At 35.4% G+C, this 21,851-nt stretch overlaps 1 protein-coding gene across 3 annotated transcripts in view; it reads right to left on the bottom strand.

The window, feature by feature from the left end:
- Positions 1 to 21,851, bottom strand: part of LOC105387187 — an 81,660-nt gene that overhangs the window by 47,682 nt on the left and 12,127 nt on the right. For 2 of the 3 annotated variants that reach the window (XM_038111985.2, XM_038111988.2), the window contains exon 2: positions 17,668 to 17,691. The exons of the other annotated variant lie outside the window; for it this stretch is intronic. The gene's annotated coding sequence lies outside the window, so the exon portion shown is untranslated. The remainder of the gene's footprint in view (positions 1 to 17,667; positions 17,692 to 21,851) is intronic. 3 annotated transcript variants of the gene reach the window in all.

Genomic DNA, 21,851 nt, shown 5'->3' with positions numbered 1-21,851 from the left:
ATGTACATACCCGTGTGGGGTATCAATGGAAAGGTCTTTTAAAATGATATAAAGTTTTCAAAAAACATTTTTCTTAAAGTGAACGGTTTTTGAGATATCAGCTCTCAAAGTCGTAAAAAGTATGTCCCCCCCCCTCTATTTTTATAACTACGGGGTATAAAATTCTAAAAAAAATAGAGGTGATGCATGCTAATTAACTCTTTCAACGATTTTTGGTTTGATCAAAGTATCTCTTATAGTTTTTGAGATAGGTTGATTTAACTGTAATTTTGCTGCTACGGAACCCTTTGTGCGCGAGCCCGACTCGCACTTGGCCAGTTTTTTATTATACGTTGTTCCTAACTCCGAGGTACCCTCGGTATAAGGAAAAATACTATGTCATGATTTTTAGCTTATAACTTTACAAATAATAACATTTGAAGTATATGCTTGATTACATAATAATAATGATGAACGTGACAAGCTTATAACCTAATTCGGCGGTACAAACTATCCTCTAGGAATCTTAATATGACACGATAATTGTTGACGCAAAAATCATGGTTACCTAGAAAACCTTAACTTAGTATGTATATTTGAAATGATAAAAAACAGTATTATTTTATCGCTATTTACGTAAGTGATACATATTTTTACCAATATTTTATGTAAGTATGATTTGAGTAACGTATCTATGTTGTTTCTAAATCGATAATTTGATAACTCGAAATATGGATTATTAAAATACTTGCTTAACCCCTAATATGGAGTATGACATTTTACATAGGTAGGTACCTCGGAAATCGGAATATGACTCTACATCACACCTTCGCAGTGTCATCCGATGCTGTCATCAAACCATAAAATCAAGATGAATTAGCGACTTTCTTCCTAAATTTAAAAGGGGTCTGGATAAATATGCCTGACTTTACGAAACTACTACTAGGTACTACTTATTACTCTTTTTAAAAGAAGAAAGAAAGAAATTTGTAGACGTAAAACTTTATTTGGGTGAATGAAATAACACACACGACGGTTGAGTTTTTATAACACTTATATACACAATTGCCTAATTTCATTTCTGTATTTTATTTCCATTATCCTTCTACTTCGTGGTTGGATGGCCGTTGTAATATTGTTATCCCAGAATTCCCCGATAAATGAATGTCCTGTAAGTATACTGCATTTCATGTTTGGTTTAGGGGTCTTGTTGATCTTTTCATTTTCTTGTTGTTGTCACTGAAAAATAAAGTAAGTAGGTAAATTGTATGGATAGTTGACAGAATTAAGCTTATCCTTATAACCCTTGGTACCCATTTTCACAAAACTTAGTGAGTTTAGAAACGAAAACGCTAGAACAAAAACCTAGGTTAGTAACTAAACTGATGCCAAATTACTGATAAAAACATAAAAATATTTCCATTTTACGTAATTTCCTAAAATAATTCGCACATAAGCTTACCTTATCGATTTTCCAATTGCATATTGCAAATACAAACATAATAATTTAATAAAAGATGTTTGTTTTCTAATGTAAAGACTTAGCAAAAATACTTTCAAAGAATAACGGCAAACTTTTCGGCGGAAAATTGAACATGGCGCCGGCGTGCCTCCAGTCCAGCGCGCATGCGCCATAGAGATGTACCTAGTGCAATGTTCCTTGCTTCCGACCTATGCTTGAATGAAAAAATAATCGATGCTGGATCGATTCCTGGGTAGATACTTTTATTATAATCATATTCGTTTATGGTAAATACATTAGGTGCTCATCGGAAATTAGTACTGATAAGGTATTTGTGCTTTTCTAAGTATTCGATACTTTTCCTCATCCCTTACACATCTACTTTTATTACGTATCATCAACTATTAAACATTTACAAAAAAAAAAAGCTTGATGTTCCGCTAAACATTGTATTAAAACTCGATAAATAACTTCACTAGCTTGACTACGAATATTTTTCTTCATCTTCCTAATTGCAACCAAGCGTAAATTGTTGCTTTTATCTAGATTATCCTAATAATTATTAAGAAATTCAAAAAAACAGCCAACCGCCTATTGACAAAAACAATTGTTATGACTTTTATGTTTCTTTTCTAATGGTGCCAGGCTCCTGAAAATTTTAGTTCCTCAAACATTAATTTCAGGACTTTATAGTTTCACTGTAGGTAAGAACATAAAATATCGTGGAAAAAATTTAAACCATACTTAGATAAAAACTATAGTAAAAAATGTTTAAATCATTCGAGTTCAATAATCGATTATATTCGATAATCACTATTTCATCAATTTACCCCATCTCTACTCTATTATTTTTTTTAATCGCTTGGAAACGTCCATCATAGAAGCATTATGAATATTTTTTCTAGCCAATGTTACCAGTTGCAATAATGAATTATGAAAATGTTACATAAATAATAGAAATCATCACGAAAACCAATATAAATGGAGAGTATTTAATTCTTTTCATTATTTTCAACTACTATTTAGAATAATTAAATTTATTTGGAGTACTTTAAGGTTAAAAAAGTATATCGATATTTTCGATTGTAATTTCCTTACGTTCATGGCCACACTCATGGAGCCTCTGACAGGACTAACTCGGAATATGGAACAGGCTACCTCGGTATATGGAAGAAACCATAATCCTACCTCGGTATTAGGGTAAATCGACATGTGTAATAAATTATATTATTTTAAGTATAATAAATGTGTTATCAATGAATCTGTGTTAAGAAATATAAAATTTAACGTATATTCTTACAGAAGACAATATTTCACATCAATATTGATGGTTACAAATGCTTATTTTTCTTACTTACTTTCAAATGTTGTGATTTACCTCGGAATATGGACGCGTTACCTTAATTAGGCTATTGCTTATGTACCTGTTGATTTTTTTTTATTTTATATCACGGAAACGACCAGAAAAATCGCTTGATTGCAGCAATATAAAGTAGATAAAAATATTTTTGCACACTGAAAATAATATCCTCATATCTCATCCTCTCATCTTGCCTGTTTCTAAAAAAATCATGTACCTACATTTATATATTTTTAAATAATGTTATTTGTTATCCCAAACCACAAAACTCTTTTGACTTGCACCTCAAACCATCGGTCAAGCATTTGATGCACGCGTGAGTTCATGGGTTTGAGGTGACCGCGCCGCATGCCGCCCTCTTTGTCGGTGACCACACCGCGCACGCCGTGACCGACCGTCGAACAATCGTTTAATGCTCTGTGAGCTTTATGACAGATTCTTACGGGAGAGATCACGAGCGCGCCAAAAGATAACTTGATCTTTCGTAATTGCTGTATTCAAATAAATCCGCCCAAAATAGAGACGTGTTATTCATAACGTCTTGTTAAAAAATATGACTCACATGATGTAGAAGATTTAATACTATAAAGGGTGCCCAGTAAAGAGTTGATCATCAGAAAACTGGAGATACAGCTGGACCCAAAACCAGCGCTATGGTGTGGTGTAGTATATCTGCCATAGCATCAAGCTGAGCTAGAACCCATTACGGCACCGAGCAACATTCATGGTAATTTTTTATAAAATTTTAACATTTTTTTCATTTTGTAAAGGTATGTATTGTTTCTGTGTGTGTGTGTTAGAAATAATTTTCTTTCTTCTTTCTTTCTATATATATATAAGGGCTTTTCAGGAAGCCCTTTTTTCTTAGGCGACGTAGTTGGTCCACTGGATATCCTGTATTTTATCATACACTACAGAGACTAAGGCACGTTTGCCATTTACTGTACAAACATAAGCTTAACAAATAACCCAACTTTACGGTCCTTCAAATGACGCACTAAATAAATAGGGAGGAAATGAAACGGACACCTGAACATGAACAAACGGATGCTACAGTCATAAATCTATTATTATTCTTTTCATATACAGGGTGTAAAATAAATGTTAGGGGAAAATGGAGTGACCAAGGGGGGCATCCTAAAATTAAGAAAAATATATTTGTCCTGACGTTTGTTTCATCACGTGATTTTTTACTATGGGGTTACCTATACTAGAGATTTTAAATCACGTATTTTCAAAAATCGTAGAATAAAAATTGCCAATACAACACAAGCTGAAAGCACGAGAGGTAGGAACTTTGCTCTTACCAACTTAACTACCTTACGAAAAATATTCACAATAATTATTCTGGACGACCGAATGGCGTAGTGGTTAGTGACCCTGACTACTGAGGCGATGGTCCCGGGTTCGATCCCCGGCTGGGGCAGATATTTGTTTAAACACAGATATTTGTTCTCGGGTCTTGGATGTGCCCGTAAAATGGCAATAGGCCCGCCCCCTATTACATTGGGACTAACATAATACTCTGGCGAAAAGTGGGTGCAGCAATGCACCTCTGCCTACCCCGCAAGGGAGTACATTAGTACAAGGCGTGAGTGCGTGTTTTTTTTATTTTTTTATTCTGGACTAGAACGTATTGATTGCTATTAAAATTGCTATATTTAAGCTTTATCTACGATTTCTCGTCATCGATATCCGTAAAAAAACTATGAATGCAATTTGCAATGCCCACTTTGTCGGTTAATCGGTTTGTTCTTGAAAAGTTTGACACGCGAAATTCGAAAATATTTAGAAACTCAAGGTTGGAATTGCAATGTTTCAGTTTTACAAATTAATACTGAACTATATGGGCATTGGCTTATATATACTTGTATTTTGGGCATTGAGTAGAGGGTACGAGTCCGCGTTGTTCTATGTATTTAGGTAATAATATTTATTTCACAACAGTCGCTTATATCACAATATTTACCTCAATCAATTTCACACAATCTTGGGTAAAAATAAAAATAAATTTTCAATAAAAGTTACAACCTGTCAGTTTTTTTTATTGAGTTTTAAGTTTCACTTATTTACTAAATGAGGCTTTTCTTTACAATCATGTTTTAAAAACTCAAAGAAACTGTCGTAAATAAATTACTTAAATCTGTGAAGATTGGTTTCACCAGCTATATTGAAATTTACAAGGAAATAAAATATAGTTGTTTTTTTTTTAAAAAAAACATGGTTTTCCTGTAAAATAATAAATATAATAATACAACTAATATATAAATACGTAGGTATAGCAGAAGAACTTTGACAAAGCAATATTTTTGAAATAGGTCACATAGTTTTGATAGAATTAACTGTTTTAGTTCTAGTTTTAGAATTAATCTATAAATTCCAAGTTTATAATTCCACAGCAAGTTCTAGCTAGATTATAATCTAAGATGAAACGTTGCATAATATATAATATATGTTTGCTAAACAACAATATGTTCTAATTGTGCATAATCTCAAGATCTGAGTCAGCACAGGATATGAGCAAGTTATCTTTGGAGTATGTATTATGTAAATTAATTATGTATGTTTATTGTTTAGGGTTGACTTTAGAGCTTTAATAAAAAAGAACAAAGTTTATAATAGAATTTCCTTACAAGATTTTATTTGTAGTTGGATTAAATCAAGTCATCTGGAGCTTGAAACTATTTCAATCCAATCAACTTTAAGTCGATATAATAGTACAATCATTATTGTTTTACTTTTCAATGTACTTATAAGTTTCATTTTTATAATTATGAGTCTCAAGTTATGTTCATGTGATAAACAAATAATACGAATACAAAAGCTTTAAAGCGATCGGCGGCCCTATACAATAATTTGATTCGGAGTACTTAAGTAAACTTATGACATGACATTCATAAATATGGATTGCTTGAACGTGCTATATTAGCGGAATGTAGGCACTTTGTTTGCAATTGAGTTGTCAAGAGACTCACTCAATCTCCTCGTGTAGTTTGCATACTAGAGACAGCATTCAATTAGATTTTTATGAATTCATAACATTGAAGATTTTATGCACATTTTGGTTGACATCTTGAATGTAACAGTTGAAGTTGAAATAAAAGATTCCCCGTTTTATATAGATATATTATACGTTTTATGTCTGTTGTTATTTATACTCACTGCTACATCATTGTCAGTTTAATGCGCAAGGTATCAAGCATCTTAACGAACCCGCAAGAACAATGGAAACATTAAAAATTACAAAATTTCACGCCACAGGTGGTAAATAATCTCGTTGTTTTGAATACGGGTAAGCGTTAATCGCGTACAGCCTTCACGTCTCCGGGAAATTAAATTGTTTCCTTGCTGACTCTTCCCCTAGGCCACTCCCAGTGTGACCCACGTGTGTGGACCTTGTGTTTCCGTGAGTACTTGGAGATCTTTATGAAACGGCGCACCATTGAAGAGGCTTTTGTGCAGTGGAAAATAAAATTACTGTATGGATGGATAACATTCTGTGGATGATGATAACAACAACTAGCCCGATGCTACACAACAGGACATTTACCCCTGTAAGTTTTAGGCGGTTTTAGCCATAGCCACCACACACAGCTCTGTTGGATTTGATATCGACGATAATATTATATCCGGCGGGAGGGTTGGTTACACTACACATGCATTAACATAGGCGTTTTTAACGAAATCGTGGGGAAATAATATAATACGAGTGGGTATATAATATTGTATTGGTGCGAACGCTAGTGAACCTTGGCCAGTTTTTGCCCGTGTTGAAGCTTACGCCAAAAATATGTAATTTTAAGTTATGTAATGTCATTCACTACTGACAAACTTTATTATTTACAGGGTCCAACACAACGGTCCTATCCGCCATTTTACCGTCGACTCAAAAGCGGCACCAACAAAAAACCGACACACATCGCCTTGAGCTGAAAAACGTCTCAACTAAAACAAAGCACTTCTCTTTCGTAACAGTCGGGTAAATATTTTGTTAACAGATTTTATTAATTAGATAGCGCCCGGAGCGGTGCGATCGATTCATAATTACTGTTTGATATGCTTCAGATGTCGGCTGTCTTGATAATAATATGCATCATTAATTATCTATTATACATTATACCCGCCATTAAAGTATGTCGACCGACATACTGGCAGATTATTAATTAACAAATGCTCCAAAAAGGCTATTACGAGTAATCAAGTGTATGAAAACATATAGATATAATAGGAATTTATAATTCATATTAAAATAATATATATCAGTGCATGAATTATAATTATAAATAGTGTGTCCAATAAAATTAGAAATTGGTATGGTGACCCCGTCGATATGTCAATGTTTCCAACATACATAGTAACTTTCATGGAACCAAATCTTAACTCGGGAAAAATAATCTAAATAATATTAAGAAAGACATTCTACATACAAAGAAGGGTAGAAAGCGTATGAGTATGTACAAAAATAGTAAGAGTCAGTATTTAAATCGAAAAATAATGTATGCACATAAATCTGAATTGGACCAAATATAGACATTACATCGTTAACTGTAGAAAGTTTCTGGAAGCATACAATTATATAGAGTTGGTCTATTACCTTACATATTCGACTACAGCCTTTATTGTGAAAGAAACAGTATACATCTACGTAAGACGTAGTCAAATATATTATTAAAGTCTCAAGATTTTTAGCACCTACCTAATTGCTTGGTATAATTTTCATTAATGTCGTAACTGGTCTTAACACTTTCATATTACGGGCATTTTAGATCAAACATAAATTGTATCCGCTCCAGCCGACTCATAATTTGTAGCTATCGATTCCCATTAACCGTATTTTACAGCCTAATCTAGAAGAATGGCCGGATAATGGCGCACTACATAATTATAAAGAAAATTTGATAGGCGACAGTCGAAAGTTTAGTTTTAAATCGCAAGTCATAAAGAAAGTTGAGAGTTTTATCGAACGGATAGTAAATTTATTTATCCTTTTTGTAAAGAATTATCGCCAACATCACAAATTTCACCTTGAACTCCACAATCAGCTGTGTAAGTTTTTATTTACTACTCGGGGGATTTGGCCGTGAATGGAATGCATCGGAAAGTTATTGACTTTTGATAATGAAACCAGTTTGCGCTGACCGAGAGCCTGTGGCCACGTTCAATACCAGACATAACTTGAAAACATTTAGAAAAGTTCAACAAAACGCTTTCCATTGCTTCTCGTACGACTGTTACACATAGTGTAAGCCTCACTGAATCGAAGTGAACGGCGAACCATTTCATATTGTCGCAAGTATTTATATTTGCGCTGCTGCTTGGTGACGGCCAAGCTCACCGGCCGTCAACAACCGGTGTAGGCTATCTTACAATCTTAGCAGTAAAAAGTGAAATATGCAAAACTGTATGAGTAGTTGAGCATCGAACAAATCACCAAGTTAATGCGATTCAATAACCGATAAACTGACGATGTAATGATAATGATGAATTGTTGTGACTTTCCGTTTATGTCTTTAAAATGTTTCCAGTGACAAGAATTGTTATTAGAGTCGATGCTTGTTGTAGGTAGGTCAGTGTCAAGTTATTTGTATGAATCATGGAGATGGCAGTTCATTCAGATTAACTGCAGATTAAGCTATAAATTATACTAGTTTGACGTGTAATAATAACAGACGCAATATCAATACTGGCGGTTGCTCGGACGCATATGGTCAGTGCCTATGACTGGTTTCCGAGTGGAGGAAGCCCGTGCGCTTTCAGGAAGCATAACTCGTGTGTGCCAACATAAAACAAATTTATTTTAGCATCCACACGACCGGTTTCGAAAGTTATCTTGAGAAATGTGACTTATAATGGCGGCGGCGGCGGCGGCTCACATCGCCCCATATCGCCCCATCGGCACGTAGCACTTGTAATATCTAATAACAACGAAACATTCGGAATACCCGACAACTAAGTGCTCCTGCAATAAAATGGCCGACCCGGAAAACCTGCGGTTTCTCGCGCACGATCAATTTCGCAAAGAACCCGCGCTATTTTCTTATAACAACGGATTTGATCTCTTAAGCAACGAGTTTTGAAATGTTTCAGCGCTTAGTTTTGATAATTTTCTCCTAAGTGTGCAATAGGTCGGGGATTAAACAGCTTTATCGATTCTCATTGTATCTTTACAAAGTGTTCTAGTACTTACGGCTGCCACAGACACGAATTTATGAGTCTAAACTTCTTCTTATCTTATAAAGTTGATAAAATATAGTTTAGTAGCATTTATTTATTTAATTATTTATCCAAAGAATACAAGAAAAAGTTATCAATAAAATTTCTGACTCACATAATGCAGGTGGTACAGTTACCTCGTGTAAAATTAAACTACTCGTTCAATTAAGCAGTATAGTAAAAAACGATATGTATGCAACCTTCCAGGCACATTGCATAAATTAAGCTGGTTATTACGAAGGGAAAAGTGAAAAGAAAACTTCGATGCGCATGACTAGTGCAACCCGATCGCTACATGCAGATAGACAGGTAATGACTCTCATTGCGTCAATATCTAGCATTAACCTCAGAAAATTGCCATTCCGGCGAACAATCTAACAATGTGGCGACAATCTATCAGTCGCTGACTTTCTAAGACAAGTGATCTCCATCGTTAATGTGACATTTAGCGTATGCGCATACAAAAGCTACGCATAGATAATCAGAGAGATAGCGATACACATGTCCCGCTCTAGTGCTTCACAGAACACCTTCCTCCGAGATCAAGGAAGGAACCTATTGTTGTGTCAGCTCGGGAGGCGTCGCCGGACCACATGATGCATCGCCGAGTGATCGCCGCGATACTTTTCATTTACATAATAGCTTTTTCTCTAACGAATGCATATCAATGATGTTATGTGGCGCAGTTCGGCTGATCTACATCCCGATCCCACATTTAACTGCCCCTATATCACTTTAATGTTGCGTTGCTTTTTCGCTAAGTTTGTTTATAGCTCAATTGCGATTCGGGTAAGAAACGAGCACCGTGTTATTTATGTGGATTTTTGAGTTGGCAATACACACCGGAACGATGATGTTACGTGTATTTTACTGTGAAAAATAAAATAGGAAGAGTCGCTTGAGTGATTAATACCCGTGCAAGTGATATCAAGATCGCAAGATCGTTTCCACTGACAGCGTATAATTTTCATTTCCCTCCCGGATAGATGGCTCGAGAGTAAACTTGTTTTGAACGAAGACGAACAGCTCAAAGAGCAATCAACGGTTGGCTCTCGGCAAATGAAACTACAGGCTGAGGTAGTTTACTTAAAATAGTTTAAAAAGCTGAGCGCAGTGTCCATTAGTGAATAGGACGGCGCCCGGCGGCTGATCTCGAATTCACTTCGAACGACGTTTTGTTTCATCAACGCTTTTCGATTTTAAGTCAACGTTTACTCTATAACTGCAGGTACAGTAGTAAAATGAAATATTATTTGGAATGCCGCGTGACACCCGCCGATCGTTAGCACGTTTCGTTTGTAGTTTGTTTTGCGAGTAAAGCGTGTTTTTTATGCAAAATGCGGGTGCATAAAAGTGGGCAGTAAACGGTGTAGTTAATGGTGTTTGCAGCGCGTCGCAGAGCCGGCCGGGCAGCTAACAGGCAGTTTCCTGGAAGACGCGACCGGCGTTGACTCGGCTGCCTTAACAAAGTTGGCCAAATAGATTTTACACGGGAAGTGTCCCTGTTTCCTTTTACCTAGCCCCGTGTGCAAAATGTTAATTCCGCAATTTCCACCGTCGCTAGTTGGGATAACTTCGTCTACAGGGGACTCCCTAAGCGTGCTCCCCTAATAAGTTTTCGTGTCGCAATCCTTTGGAAGAACGATAACGTTTAGCAAATTAAATACGTAAATCAAACTACGTGTTTGGTGCTCGCAAAAATTGAAGCCATGATAGAAGCCATTTGTATTCGCGTCGTATACGATTATAAGCACTTCATAATAATTTATTTTATTTCTTGGGTTTGGAGGCAGGAGGATCCGCGGCGCCCCCTGAATAGATCCCACCTGAAAAGGAAATTGAAGGGTCGTTACGAGCCCGCCTTTGAGGGAGGCTATAAATTTGGAAATACATTATTGGTATTCATGCAAAATGTCAGCGCTGATTCTCTGGAACTCCTTGCCATTGTTCGCTAATAACATTCCGGTTTGTGGAGCACTCTCCTTTAAACACGACAAAGTTCTGCAAATGACCTTCCCCTTAAATATTTTCTTTTCAATGTGCCAGTGGTAATAGAAATATTTTGTTTTAATTAAAGTTTGCTTAGATTAGACAGCCTTTGTGGCGTTCTTACATGTGAACATAATTTTCATCGATGTTAAGTACTGTTATTTTTATTTTACGGCATAAATATAACTTTAATGCTGCAGTAAAATAATTATAGTCACAAGTAAAAGGCAGTAGGTACACTACAATTTGTGTAACTTCACTATCTCTAAGCCAGGCGGTTGATTAAGTAATCCAACAAAAAAAACTTAATCAGTGACAGAGAAAGGCGAAATTAACAAATACTTTTTTTATTTTACACGTTGGGTCGCGTTCCAATTTTCTATTAAGTTTGTTACTTAATTTTATTACTACCATCATGGTTTATGTCATAGGAAATAACATTAAACATAATTTATGTAGGCGCTACTATATTTTACACCATACCTTAGAAATAAAAGGTGGCAAGCAATTATGACTAATGAATACGTAGGTAATTGCTGTTACCGTCTTTTGCTGAAAGCTTCAATTACTCGATCACTTATTAATCAGTATAAATGTTCTTGTTATCTTGAATGTATAATTTCCTTCGCATTGATCGTAGAATCGTAGTTTCTTCTTAGTTCTCTCCTATTGAAGACTATCAAAGCCAGTTCTAGCTAAAGAAGACCATGAAGTCAATGTGATGAAATAGGTAGTCGAAGGAATATATTTTTTTATAATATGCAGTCTACGTAATAATGAGTTAAGAGTAACATTTAAGTATATAAGTACTTTTATATATCCTGATGTGAATAAACATACTTCCCAGTTTTTGGCAGTATCAATTACTTTCACCAAATCACTAAAGGTTAACTGGTAGAGAATGAATTAAATTCGCCTTTGTACGCATTTATTTTTTGTGCAACATAGCAATAATAATAGTTTACGAAGTTACTAGAGCATTAACTTTATTTTGAGTTCCTAAGTCATAGTGCATATTCAATGATAGCTTATTACTACCTAATGCTAGTCATAAAATAGTAGTAATGCTTACTTCCCTTTCCTGCGTCTAGCTGGTTTGTTGTGATCAGTTAAATATAGATGAAATGCACAATCACAGTGATTACCGAGCATGAAGGCTGGCCTGGCAATACTTATTATTCAATGTCAGATCTTATAACTATCTTTTAGTATGCTTACGCTTAAAACTTAGTAACTACAACGTAAAATGTTTGATATTTAGAATGTACATATTTTTTGTCAAGTGCAATTATACTATAATCAATTAAAAACCCTTAACCTAACTTTATGACTCTATATAGGTATAATATTTGTAAAGGAATGTATATTTACGAGGGACATTATATAAAATGGTATCAATTGATAAAATATTAAAACAACAAAGTTACATATACTTGCAGTAAAACGCTTATCGATATGCACTTTAGTTTTTTGTATCCATCTTTGTAATAATCGACATTAACCTTGATCATTCATGGCTTGGCAAAACATACAGAAAAAACAACAAATAAGGAGCTTTCCGGTTAGCAAGAATGGTTACAATTTACTTAGTACCGATTATTTAACAATTAAAGTGTATTAAACATTACAATTATGTTGAAGAGATGCAAAGTATTTTTTACTTTCTGTTAACTCAAATATTTTTGCAGACACAAATTATACTATATTTTTTTGTCTTTTATAAGTGTAGCAGAGTATAGCTCAGCATAATGAACCTCCATGCAATGTAAACAGGTTACTGTCCATAAAGGTTATTGTCAACTCTATTACGTGGCCAGTGTGAGTGCGCGCCATAGATTAATTAACAAGATTAGAAAAACAAACTCGAAAAGCACATTACGGTTGTCAACACATTTTTAAAAAGGGAACGTTATTACGGTGGCCAGTTTTTTTTTATATTCAGCGTACAATTTGCTTTTCTACTGTTCTGTGTTTTTAGGTTTCTACAAAATGAGTAGCAACTACGACTGTATGATAATGTCATTCAACCCTTGATTAGGTTTTCAGCAGCTTATTGGAATACTTAAGTACTTCAACACCCAGTGCTACCGTGTTCTATTCTCAAGCGGGATCATTTCTAAGTGATTTTAAATTATTGTTTCCAAGTTTATGTACGACCAAAAGCCTAAGTAATTTCCTAAAATGTTGTCGTCGGCGGGGATGTAACAACAGTCGATCTTGGGGGATCACTCTATAGGACGAGCCACGACTCTATCTTGTTTTTCGTGGAGTAATCCTGCCGCAGATAAATTGTCTCAAAATAACTTTAGGACCACATTATAAGTGTACATAAAGCATAATTTGAACGAGCCTTGACCTTCCACGGTTTGCTACAATGTGGTGCTTCTTTAAAGTCAGCGGAGCGGACAGTGACGTAGCGGTTGCATTGACACACAATTTGCTTAGAATTTTAATTATTTCGTTTCGAAATTCACAGGAAACTAAACCAAGGGCCTTGTATTTTACGTGCGAAAGACTATTCTTCGCAACGCACCCAAAATATTATGATTACGCACTGTCGTAATGTTGTAGATGTGTATCATGATAACTCTATAAACTTATCGCAATTTTTATACAATTTAAACACGACCGTGTTAATTTGGACTACACAATTTATATAAATATTTATGAACTATAAAACGTGTGTTAATTTACTTTGATTAAGTCTTTACTTACAGTTTTGGTGTAATAAAATGAAATTATAAACTAAACTTGGCCACTGTAAATAAAAAGGGATCGGTTACTAATACTGTTTGTGTTGAATTGGTCATAAAATGCATTTCAACATAGAATTTAAGTTTTTCATACCTAAATAATATAATAAAAGTTAACGTAATCTCCTTTACTCCATAAATATTTTTGTCGAATAAATAACTGCATTTACTGTTAAAATAAAAGATCAAATCAAGCATTGCTTCACAATTTCTTTGTCTCAACTTTTACTTTTCAAATGTATAACTAACATTTGGAATGGGTCTCAGTGAAAGTGTCGTGGCAGTGTTTTGTTTTAACAACTCACAACTTGTCAATTTAGAAAAAGAATGTAGCTTTAGCAAAATTATATTAAACGGCGTGGCTTTAAGGTTCAATATCCAATGGATAAACGGACCATATTCCGCTTTGTCACTTTTTAAGCATGCTTGTGTGATTGTTTGAGCATGAACTTGTCATTTATAACAAGTTGCAATCATTTTTTTAAACCGCTCGTCTACACATTCTTATAATGATATTCCATAATGATATAGGTTGTTATGTTTGTGTACACTTTACAAGAACATTATCTTGATGAAAGTGAAATAACTTGCGATCAATTTTATTGAATTTGTTATTTCTAGGCAGTATTAAATAATATTTCCATTTCACTTTTAGAATCTTTTAAAAAGTAGGTACTATTTTTGAAATTTTATTTAGTTTTAGCTAAATTTAAGATAGATTCACTCTTTTAATCATTCGTAACCTGAATCTTTAAAGTTTTAGGCTTATGTATAATGTTACAAAATAGCTAAACAAGATTCGTCTAAGGGTATTATTCAATTCAGGACACAAAAGTATTTTGTAAATCGATAGTACGAATGTTGTGCATAAACAGGTTTGGCATCTATACTTGAATAGTGATATCTGATGTACCTTACATATTTGATTTGATACTGGGAACTTTAACAGGTAGGTAGGTACGGTACACATACAAAATAAGTTGAGGACAACAAAAAAAATATAAGTATAAAATTTGAAAACTATAAATACTTAATGAAGAAATTCATAATTATATTTCAAATATAATTAAGCTTTGGCTACAATTGGTAAACATTAACGATAAAACGAAATGTGTCTTCAGAAAATATATAATTTCATTAGCGTTCTACAATGAGACACTTAAATCTAGACTTGGGCTGCTTGTACTTTATTCGGTTTGCTAGTGTTGTGAATCGCAAATAGTTGACATTGGTCACAGCCATTGCCCTGTCACAGTCGGCTTGCAACCGCTCAGCGCATCATTGAGCCTCGTTGAATAACTTGTCTCATGCTTATATAATCTATCTACGACATCAGCATTTGTCAACGTCTTAGCGTATAAGACAAAGTAGACCTCTATTTTCACTGTGGACGACAAACGTGACACAATTCAGGTCTGAATTTAGTTACACTTATTATTTTGTTGTCAGGAAACTCTGTGCAAGCAGCAGTAAAGGCCAGAAGGTACGCGGAAATATTTGAAAAAATAAACATGACCGAACAAAACGCACAATAGTTCCGAGCGAGTTTTAATACGAAATATCATTCCGTGGTGCAGCCTGGCTGCTGCAGCACAAAAGCGCTTGACGGTATTACAGGAACAAAAAGCGTCCGCTGTACGCGCTAACTTTAGCAGTGACGCAGAAAAAGTTCCCGGAAAATATAGTCATTAGACTAAAACTAGCGCTGCAGCGCTGCCGTTGCCCACCACAAGCCAATGGAGCGCTACGCATAAAGTTTTGATAGCAAATAGGTTAAACACTGAGGTTTTGTTCCATTTATAAATGTATGTTTTTTATGGGTAACGTTCTATTATCTAAATAATAACGTAAATAATAACCTCTACATGGCTAACGAGATTTATGTTAATTCTCATTCTCTTTAATTATTAACTTCCGTTCACGAAAGGACGAACAGTACATTATAATTATGAAACATGTACAAAATGAATCTTCATTAAAGGATATGTGTGTATTAAAAACGGGATCGTAAATAGCATGATTAAATGATATTGGTATAACCTGGTACATTTAAAGGCTTTAATGGTTTCAAGAGTAAAATTATCAATCATGATGTATCGCTTAAAAATATTAGTAACATAAATTCTAAAAATTACTCACTTTACAAAATATCGTGAGAGTGTATACTTCAAAAGCCATTATTTAAAATTGTCTACACGAGCAAATAAAAAGTAAGGATAATAGAGTAAAAAGAAGTTAAAATAAAATTATAAATGATCCGTGATGTCGCGCCCCCGGCTGCTTGTGAAGATGACAACTCAAAAAACCTTCTGAAAGGCACAATATCCAACCGGCAAAGTTCCAAACAAAAAATAATTTCCCAAACATCTTTTGATGTTGACCTTTTCGAACATTGCCAAATTAATAATTACAACATATCCTGTTAAATTTTATTATAATTTTAAGGCAGAAATTCACGAAACAAGTATTTACGGGTACAAAAGACTCGCCTTTTTGCAAGTCCATTCTAGCGTATTGGATTTTCTCATCAACTGAAAATTGATTCAGCTTGCCAGCTCGTAAAGGTTTGGTGAACCTTACTTTCATGCCAGAAGTTGATCTTTCCGTTGTGGTGATAAGGGTGCATGTGCTGTGGCCGCTGCGCGCCGTGACGTGGTCATCGGGCCACCTCGCACAGTAATTTCCCGTGGGACGCCCACTTCTACAAATCGAAGTGACCCCGTAACGTACGCGTCATATTACGCGACATACAGGCACCGGGTCTCTTCTTACAAAATAACATTAATAGAACATCCATGTCGCATTATCTGAAGCGATGTAATGAGATTTGTCTCTTATGCCGGATAGCGAAATTACTTACTTGACCTCTATTCCTCCCGGGATCCGTGTGCTCTTGTACAATATTACTATTTTCCCTGTAGAATATTCCAACTCAACGTTTTCTTTACGCCGAGGTACAAAAAGATAACAAAAGTAAAAGTTGGAATAATTTGTAGAGAAATATATCTCTTATCGGCTCTATCAAGATTAAATCGCAATGGACTATTTATTCGGGGTTCGCGATTCCTGCTCTGCATCCACGTAGGCGGATCTATACGGCGGATGAAAGAAGAGAATTTCGAATTAACAGAATAAATAAGAAACTCGATTTCATATAAAGCTGCCGATCGCTTGAGATTTAATAAAAGCGCAGTCGATCAGCTGAAGGTTATTAAAAATTTCGCTTCATCGGGTTCAGAAACACGTGCCGGCGCGGGGGTAAGCGTTATCGGATCGATCCTCAAAGGATTTAATTTCCTGTCGTCGAAACGAGGATCGATTAGTTTGATTTCCACCCGGCGGCGGCGCTGGCGTCGCGGCACTCGATTAGCGGCTGTTGCAGGCTGGCTAGGTACCTATTGTAATCCGATTGTAAGTATATTAATTCTTTCAGCATAAGTTTTGGATGCAAAAGTTTCTTCTGCCATTGCCGTTCCATATGTCACTGTAACTTTTTCATTGCTCGTGGGTACTAACATATGTTTTATGTTTGGTACTAACAAATTAAATGCCAAAAAGTTAAATTTCACATGAAACCCTATTATGCCGAAGCGAAGCTCGCGGGTAGCAGCTAGTACATACTAAATAACTTAATTAATTATCCGACACAATCAATTTATCTTCATCAAACAAAGCCTTTTGAGTCGAACTATATTGATTTGATTAAAATCAGTCTGGGTTACTGAAATATTAAGGCAGATCCAAAACTATTGATTTAGTGATATTTTGTAGGTATATTATGTAGAAACAGATAATACTTATAATTTTATAAAAAGTGACCAAATTTCATATAGGAGTTAGGCTCCAGATTTTTGAGAAGCCGAACCGACTAGTTGGTTTAAAAATACATATTTCGTGATATTTAAACTTACCGTGAACACCGCAATAGCCTGTACCTAAAACAATAAGACTTGGTTATTTTAAATGAATTAAATGAGCATTATCAACTTACATTATGTTATGAAATATACAAAGGAATCTTATTATATAAAAAGTTTCGACAAAATATCACCTCACTTCTACCACTATGCTCTTATTTTGAATGAGGTCGATAAGAAGATTTGTGTTTTTATTAATTGGTACAGTGTTTGTGAAGTAATTTCTAATAGGTATGTATTCTATTCTATTCTATTCTCTGTGGGGGTGTAAGTACCTGCACCTGGCTCTCTCGAATGGAACCTTTGTGCATATCCCCAAGGTCTAAACTGCCTTCCTAAGCTTGGACCATTTCCCACCACGCTGGTCCAATGCGGGTTGGTGGGTTCACATATCTAGATTGATGTGCTAAATCTAGATATGCAGGTTTCCTCACGATGTTTTCCTTCACCGTAAGAGCGATGGTATAGATTGTACTTAAATTCAAAGAACTCATTGGTACATGTCAGCGCCGGGATTCGAACCCGCATCTCTTGATTGAGAAGCGGGCGCTCACCCGACTGAGCTACCACCGCTCTCCTATAGGTATGTAATAATCGTGTGTTTTTCACCTTGATTACATTATGTTATATTCCAAGTAACAGACAACACACTCGGCAGTACTCGCGAGGTGTTATTACACGAACAACCGCGGGCACACTCACGGTAAGTGAGATAATTTGTTAACAAAACAATTTCTTACAACTTGCGTTATAATGTTATGGAAATAATTTCTTAAAGGAGAAAGTACAGTGAGAAATAACAGGTCGTTATTTATATTTTTTGCTAATTATGGAATTTAATTTTAAGGCGCCGCACCCTAGGCAGTCAAAGATAGAGGCTAATCTGACTGGGCAATCCTTTCACTACGGTGATAAACCCTAGTTATAGCTCTGTCGTTTGTCACCAACAAGCCATGAAGATCAAACGTAATCTTCGGCTAATAGACAAATGCTTCTCCCAAGGAGCGCCCAAGACTATGTCCTCGGTCTTATCCCCCATCGGCTCTGTCCTATCTAAAGCCTTTTTGCTATCGGTACAAATTCCGTACCAGGCAAGAATGTAAATAAGTGATTATTTCAGTTACATACAGAAATGACTGACAGCTCTTACAAGATATAAAGATCAATTTTGACGAGAAAATTGTTCAAAATATACCGTTAGCTACATATTATAGCAAATAACCGTAAGCAGTTATTTAGTTTGAAATTTTTGAATTGATAGCTGTAGGTAAAGAGGTATAACTTAAATTTCGTGATGTGACGTGATTGTCAACGATTTAATATTAAATATAAAATTTTATAAAAAACACAATATGTTTCCCAATTTGTTTTCTAGTTTATAGAAGATGGTAGATTTCATTGCGGTGGTATTCCTCGCCATTAAATAATACGGTTGAATAGATTATAATTTATTGCTCTGAGCTCATCCAACGGCGCCAATTGCATAATGGGGGGTCACACGTCATAAGGTCACACTGCGTATCTGGGTGGGTCAGTGTATCTTTCCCACAGTAAAAAAGGAAGAAAATTTTCTTATAATAATATATACACTCACGGGCAATGAAAAGTTTCCACTGAGAAAAACACCAAATTACTTCTAAGCTGAAAAAGCTAGCTTAATGACGCCTTCTGCAAAATTGGAGTACATTTAACTGAGCATCAAGATATTACCAACAAAAATCGGTAATATTTTGTTTCAATTTTCAAAGAATCCTTGAAAAAATTGCGGTTGTTTGTTGTTGCCATTTTGTGAGTGGAACTTTGTCATTGCCCGGCAGTGTAATATATATCATAAAAACGTAAAATTGAATAGGTACTAACTGCCCTCTGAGTCACCAACTTTCAGTTTACTATATCCTTTTTTTAACACACTGTATATCTGTGTAGTACTATAGTACCTAAATTAACTTATTTTATTGAATAAAGATAATAATGACTTCTGGAAATATAACTTTCAAACGGTCACAGAAATTAGATTTCATTCCATTAGTAAAGTTGGGAAGTTGATTAACATAATACAAGCTAGAATGAAAACGAGAGAAACACCTGAAGTCAAATTTTCAGTGAAGAAATTATTATTGAATTATAATATCGAATTATCTTTAATTTCAGAGTTCATCGACTGAAACATGGTTGTTTATTGTAATCAGGCTTTTAAACAAACGGTCAAACGCAAATTAATTATTTATGGCACAATGACGTGGATTTAATACTAAAAGCATTTTCTATTTGTCAACTTGCTGGAGCTTCAGACAGTGCAAAGTGATGTTATACTAGTACCGTGTTTTAATAATTATAACCAAAACATTAACTCAAATAAAATTAGTACAGGACGCCGTCGCACTGGATATCCTAGACGCTATTTGGAAATGGAATATATTTATACATAGATATAGTTGGCCCTCTTGTTCACCACAACCCTAGAACAAGGGAATAGCCATTCCAAGATTTCATTTAAAAAAATCCTTAGTACCTTACTTTCTACGTATGTTCGGTCAAGCGAATATAGCACAGCTGTAGACTTAAACACCTTTAGACCTTTACTTTTAATTGAAATCGTCAACTTAATTCAATACCTTATTGTGAAAGTATTTCGTTATAACTTGTGATTTAGTTTCAAAAGGCGGGATTGAATGGAACACCGGGAATCCGACTTCTACTCGGCAGATTTTAATGAGAAATTCGTATCTCGTTGATTTTGAAACAGCGAGGGCGGCGATCTTCAACGTGAATTTATTTTGTTTCAACGAAACTTTCAGTTATTTGAATGGAATTTCGCCGGCGACGTCTTATTTGTCCGTGCGTCTGCTGAAATTAAAAGATAACGTCTCAAAGTTTGGCCGTTCTGGAGTTAGGCCATTCTGGAGTTGAGCCATTCTGGAGTTGGGCCGGCGGTTGCAGATTGAAATTATGGCCGGTCCGCCGCGGACTCTCCGCGACTTGCAACATTAAGTCGCCGATTTATTTTCGTGGCCAGATGTTGACAGCAATCTTGCTGACAAATTGTAATGGGACTCTTTTTATACTTTCTTTTAGCAGTAAATTAAGTAGCCGGTGCTGAGGGCGGATTTAATCAGTGGACATAAGTCTGGTTAATGTACCCGAGCAGTGTTTATGTAAGTATGGAACAATTTCATTTTTAATAGCTGTTTCCAGGATTAAAATTGTTCTATATATTTTTGGGTAAAACTGCCTTCGGAACATGTGTGGTCATTTTACATAAAAAATAAATACAGACGAATTGAGAACCTCCTCCTTTTTTAGAAGTCAGTAGTGACATAATAAGGTATCTATCTACTTTTGTATGTGTATGTAGATATCTGATGGCGCGCGTGACGCGACCTCACGTTGGGTCGTGTGTTAGTTTTTGTTTGTCTTGTAAATATTTTGTTCTCCACTCGCTCGGAATAAGTTTGACCGCACGATGTTATTAACACTTAATATAATTGACAGCTTAACATACTTCCGCGTATGTATGCTTAATATGCGTAATTAATTATGACTGACAGTTTTTTATACAATTTAACGGCTGTAGTAACAATGTTTCGATTAATGGAATGACAACACAGGATGAAAACGTGCTCATAGCTGGTACGGTCAAGTGCAGAGAAACCTGACCCCCCTCTCATAGTAACAATGATTCTGAGAGGGGTCAGGTTTATCTGCCTCTTACTGTACAAGCACTATGGAGTGAAGGTGGTATGGAGCGTGATTGCGGATACAACGCTTCCTTATTCACATAACGTCCCATATTGGACTCATCACGTCGGGCAATCATGCGAAATTGTGTTTCGTGATTGCTAGAAAATAATGCAGTTTCCATTCTAGGTAGATACTTAATTTCTCCCCTGTTGTGAGACCAGTTGATGCTCCGGGGGTTCAGGATACAGTGGTCGTGCTGACTCGCGGTAGAAAGTGGTGGGACGAGTCCGCATGTAACTAGTTTGATGAGAGACCGGGTATTGATTGGTTCAGAACGCGTCTGTAATGAATCGGTAACAAATAACTGCTTCTAAGAAAGCTTGGACAAGAGGAAACCAAATGGCGTAAGACACTAAGTAACGTAATATTGTATTGTAGGAAATTACAAAATAAAATATTAATTATTGCCAATAAATGTGATGCATGCATTCTGGTTC

The sequence above is a fragment of the Plutella xylostella genome, chromosome 13 (assembly GCF_932276165.1).
Source record: "Plutella xylostella chromosome 13, ilPluXylo3.1, whole genome shotgun sequence".
Taxonomy (NCBI): domain Eukaryota; kingdom Metazoa; phylum Arthropoda; class Insecta; order Lepidoptera; family Plutellidae; genus Plutella; species Plutella xylostella.
The sequence above is the reverse complement of the archived record's forward strand: the minus strand, read 5'-3'. Positions and strand labels throughout refer to the sequence as shown.